Source organism: Lygodium microphyllum, chromosome 28 (genome assembly GCF_053477565.2).
Source record: "Lygodium microphyllum isolate KBCC chromosome 28, Lygodium_microphyllum_v1.1.10, whole genome shotgun sequence".
NCBI lineage: Eukaryota > Viridiplantae > Streptophyta > Polypodiopsida > Schizaeales > Lygodiaceae > Lygodium > Lygodium microphyllum.
Window position 1 is genome coordinate 32428733 of NC_141162.1, and position 5777 is coordinate 32434509.

A 5777-nucleotide genomic window follows, 5' to 3' on the forward strand; every position below is an offset into this window, starting at 1 on the left:
ATCACTTGTTAATAAAACACAGACATGAGTTGTTACAAAAACTATAGGATTGTGAATAGAAGATTTATTCATTGGAGAAATGCATCAAAGCATAGCAAAGAAAATGAACTAGTTCAGGCCTTTGAACTTGACAAAGATCTCTCAAGAATATTGAGCATATCAAATGAGGAGGAGGTGGTTGTAGTAAAAGAATCAAGTAGCAAGGTATATCTTTTTACTTAAGAAATGATGAATAGAACTTTGCTTCTAATAGTCTCTGAGTTATAATGTTGATCTTTTTTAGTTCTCCTCTTCAACTAAATTTAAGTGAGAGAGATGCTTCAAAGGCATTTGAGTTTTATTATCATCTCTTGCCCTCAATAATATCAAAGGGTATTTGAAAAGAAGAAGTAAAAGCAAAGAGACAATGCATGGATTCTTTTATTAGGCATCATTCTTTGGATTATGAGCTAGTAAAAAAGACTTTGAATAGTATTGATATTAGTAGGGATGCATATATGCAAAATTTTCAACTAATGAAATAAAAAATGAAACAGGCTCAGATACAAAATTGTTTACTTCCAAGGCCATCTATGGTGAAGACTATTAGATAAAGAGTCAATGGCAAGGTGATGGAAGTTTTGGGTAAGCCTTTCCATATCAAGACAACTTTAAGACTAAGAAAAAAAAGGTTGCTTACAATGAATTTAATCACATTTTCCTTGATCTTCCTACCCCACAATATTTGATTATCAGATTCTACAATTTGTCTTTAGAAGAGGCACAAGGAGTAGCTAGGTTTATGATTAAGCTTGATGAAAGTGATATTTTAAAGTGTACAAAATTAGCGAGGGTTTCCATTACTTTGATGAATAGACCACTTTCATCAAGTCAATGCAAATGATTCAGTGTCATTTAGTATTCAATCTAAACACAGTATCTAGTGATTAGGAGCTTTTAAAGTAGGCACTGTCGATTTTGATATATTATATTGGATTTTTTATCAAACTTCAATACTTGATGTGATTAAGAGCCAACAAGCATGAGAAGAGCTATTTCTTGAGGGTTTTGGGAACTACAAGGTCAAATGGCACATAGCTAGTGACTTAAAGACACTCAAATGCATGTACAAAGTGTCTAAAAGAGCAAACTCTAGATGTCCTTGCCTATATTACATGTCCCTAACTACACAGCAGTTAAGCTCAAGCAATTGGAATAGAGCCCCCTCCATGCATATCAAAGACCCACAATTTAAGTCAATTTTAGATATTCCTTTAGCCAATGCTCATATATGTACAATTCATGTACTCTGTAGAATAATTAAAAAGATCGTTTACCTTTACATAGGGTTGCTTGGAAGCTAAACCCTTATCAGCTAGACAAGATGTTATAACAAAGATCGAGTAAGTTTTATCTACATTTGGTTTGCATGGAGGTAATGTTGTTATTAAACTAGATGTTTACAAGTCTAAGAATGGAAATTATATCCCCAAAAAGCCATCTATTGGTGAGGTGAAGGCTAGAAGGTTCCTAGGCTTTCATGGAAAGATTGGTAATGTTAACTTTAGAAATGGGGGTTCAACCATTAAATATAATCAATGGAAATCCCTACATAATGCACTTAAGGATCATGCTGATAATGGATAGGCTTGAAATAGAAAAGAATGTATTAGAAACACTAGATAAAATATTATTTTATTGTGATAAATTTGATTGGAAAGATGGTGATCTCAAAGATCTGAAAGACCAATCAAACCTTTTTAAAAAGGCAATGACAGAAGCTTGGGATATTCAACACTTCACTCACTATATGGTAAGAAGTTCCTATGTTTGAAGTTGATATGTTTCTTCATTGTCAACTTATATAAAAATTTTAACTAACTCTCTTTGTTTTTTAATTATGCTGCATATTTTATACAATCATACTCTATATTTTATCAAATAGTATAAAAGTCTATCTATCTGGTTAACCCAAGCTATGGAAAACTCGCATTATCAAACAAGAACAAAATACTTTAGGCACACAAGAGATAGAGGAGAAAGAGTCAAAGCAAACAATTTACTAGAGGTCTTTCAATGGTTTCACGGATAAATTTAGCATAAGTTCAATCTTAAATATACAAACACATCATGTAATACATTATCTTTGGTAAAAACCATAACAATGGTTACATAGAAAAGGAAAAAGGGATATCAAAACTCTTGTACAAAGTAGAGGTTTTTAGAATGGTTACAAACTAAACAAAGAGAAGAAAAAAGATGGGTTTGAAGAAACCCTTAATACTTTAGGATCTTTCATCAGTATGTCTTTGTTGTAAAGAAATCCTTAGATTCATCCCACTCAATAAGACCTATATATGTCAAAAACTCTTGCTTTTATAGTCTAGAAGAAGCTTCAAATTTTTTTACATCTCCCCAAGCTGTTGCTACTCCAATTGCCCCAAATCAGTCCTTGGTTGATCATGTTTTGCATCCAACAGTGGACTAAGTAGTTGAGCAAGAAAGGGATGCTATAAATGCAACAAAATAGTCATGAGATGGTTGTTACTGACTAGCAAGAAGGCTATTGGCACTAAATGAGTTTTTAAACTCAAGCGTAAGGCTAGTGGTTCAATTGATAGGTACTATGCACTTGATCTTGAAAACTCTACCTTTCTCATCACTATGCTTGCAAAAGAGACTAACTTGACATATTGAGAAACCTTCCCACGTGAAAGAGTAAATAGGAGCTAAGGACTCCAAAGTATCCATCTCTAGATCTATTATAACCATCATGTAGCCAAAAATCCTTACAGCTTCTTCCTTCTCTACACCAAAATTATATTTTTGACTCCTTTATTGAAAACTTCAGATCCAATGACTTTGTAAATAGCTTTTGAAGTGACAAACCTGGAGAGCTTGAGAATCTATTGTGATAAATTGCAACTATTTAATTATTTAAGCTTCCAATATAATAGCCAAGTCCTTGATTTTTTCCAAGCTTCAGTGGCCTAGAGTCCTTGACTTTTCCAAGAAAGTTACCAAGATCTTGAATTTCAATATGCATAAGAAAGAAAAAAAAATCCTTATTAGTTGATGAAAATCTTAGTCGTGTATCTTTAATACCTAATGTCGGGCCTAGGAAGATCTTAGAAATATCTTTAATACCTTTGGATTTTCATCATCTTCAAAAAGGTTCCCATCATAGAGATTTATTGAGTTCTTTGGCTTCTCCTTTGATGATGGCTGCTTTAGTGTGTCTTCATACCCCATGCCCTCAATGCCAAGTGTCTTTTGCAACTCTAAGAACTATTCCTCTATGGGTAGCCCCTTCTTCTCATATTCCACAATCTCATTGTTGCATATATGTAAGACCATAGAGCTATCTTGAAAATTCTCCCCCAACATCTAGAGCTGCTAGTGGGCATCATTCATAACTTATGAAATCTTTATCAATCTAGCTCTATGCTGCTAGGATGGCTAAGCATTAATCTTCTTTGAGATCTAAAAGATATTGAATGTCATTGAGCAATACGTACCTTTTTTTGTTGATAAGGTAGGTAGGAAATATAGGGATACAATCTAAGGGCCTTTTTCAATCTCTGTTCTCAATTCCATCTCCTCTTCTTCTATCTTTGTAAAGTTCTGACTCTTGAACACATCAGGATCAAAACCTTGCACCAACTTTGGTTCTCAACATCCTCTTAAAATATATCTACCTTCTCTTCAACCTCCTTATCCATATATGCAACATCTTCACCCTTGCTCTCTTGCCCTTCCTCTGAAAGGGATTCACCCATATATTAGAGAAACACAAGAAAACATATGTATTTGTGAATCAAAAGGCACTGCCCTTTATCCCTATACAAAAGGCAATTTATTTCATGCCTTCTAAACTCTTTGTCAATAAGATAATACTTGATAATCAAAGTTTTCCATGGAGCATTTGCTGCTTGGATCACATCATTAAAATGGACATAATTATCAATTAAGAGAGACTTTGCATATCTAGAATATAACTCTTTATACTCCCTAAGCTTCTCGTCAAGATCACTCATTAGCTCTTGCAAATCAAAAGGGACATTGAGCATCTCCCCAATGTATGTAAATTTGGATGAGTTTCATGTCTTATGTAGGAAATCAAGAAGCTTGTCATCACAATTATCCTCAATCTCCTCTTGCTCCATTCCATGGAAAGCTTTCTCTTTGACATCCCTAAACACTACAAAAATAAAAATTACAAAAGTGTACCCCTTACTAGCAAAAAATTTTGAATAACTAGATTGTATGCCAAAAACCTAATCCCTAACATGTGAAACGCGAGTTAAGTAGAAGGCACCAAATAGCAACGCAACTTACTTCGTGTTTCATATGATAGCATCTCAATAGAGTGGCATTTCTCGATGGCCTGAACACATCCGTCCACTCGTTTTCTCTTGCAAATAGTGTAATTAATAACATGCATAACCATCTAAATAGGTGTCCACAGGTGTTGAGCTTGCTAACTTAATGGAGATGACCCTACCCATTAGCTAGGTGCATGCATACTTATGGTGTGATAACCACCTCTAATGAGGACATGGTCAATGAGGTGATACAGTCCCTGGTAAGTAATTGGTGTGCCTAGGGTTCATGTCCATCCTAGATGCTATGAGAGTAAGAAGATATAGCATAGAATAAACACATCTTTCTTGAGTAGTTTATTATTACAATAACAAGGACCATTGAATTTTGTGGAAATTAAGGTTCTAAAGTCCAAGAAGTCCATAATTTTTGACAAATAAAAAGGCTCAACCAACCCCTACCTCTGAGGTGAACCAATAATTGGAGCTCGTGCCTATGCAACTAAAAGACAACCAAGATACTAAAGGTTTGGTGACTAAGAATTCAACATAAACAAGATGATTAGAATCAAAGAAGAATATGTGTAAAAATTATGTATATGCTCTTTAAACATGAAAATTTTCTATTGCTAACAAGCTACAGGAGTCAACAAAGTTGCTAAGTTCACATTCCATACAACAAATTCTCAAGCACTTTGATAAACATATTGATGGGATGAAATGCAATAATAATTGGACAAATGGCACGTACATATAAAATAATATGTATTCTATTTATTATGAGAGAAAAAAACGAGTTGATTTATCCACTTATAGTGTTTGATTTGGTTGTATATGAGGCCTAGCTTCAGTTTGATGGAGATATGAAAGATTACAAATGAAAATAGTTAATGATTGTAGCAAGATGTTTCTTCTAAAGTACTCCTAAAAAGGCATTTAATGATAGAGCCTTTTTCTCAAAATTTGAGCTGAAAAGACATCTCTCATTGAAATATGGGGCACTTACTTATTTACTTTTTTAAAAGCTACTTTTGGCACGTGATAACTATTCCTAGGCCTAGAAAAAAGTGTTTAATGAGCCCATGTTCTGCCAAGTACCACATCAATAAATAATTATAATGCTAATTTGTAATTTAAACCTAGCCCCTCTAGTAAAGAATCATTTTCATCTTTCCATTGCTATTGAAATACAACAAGAGCAAACTAGCAAGATCAACCAATTCTTTTGGAATAAATTCATACTCCAAAGCAAAAAATTCAAAAATTAGGTAGACTTGCACACATTAATTTACATTGTCATATAAAATGTGAGATCTATTGCCTTTCTTTCAGGTTATTGTCTTTGATAATAAAAAAAGTCACATAGTTTGGACCCCATCGTATAAAACACGATTTAGTGGTCAGGTTCATTGTTCTCACTGTATCCTTTCACGTTTCATACATTCTTCTACAGGTCATTATCCTTGATGAAAAATA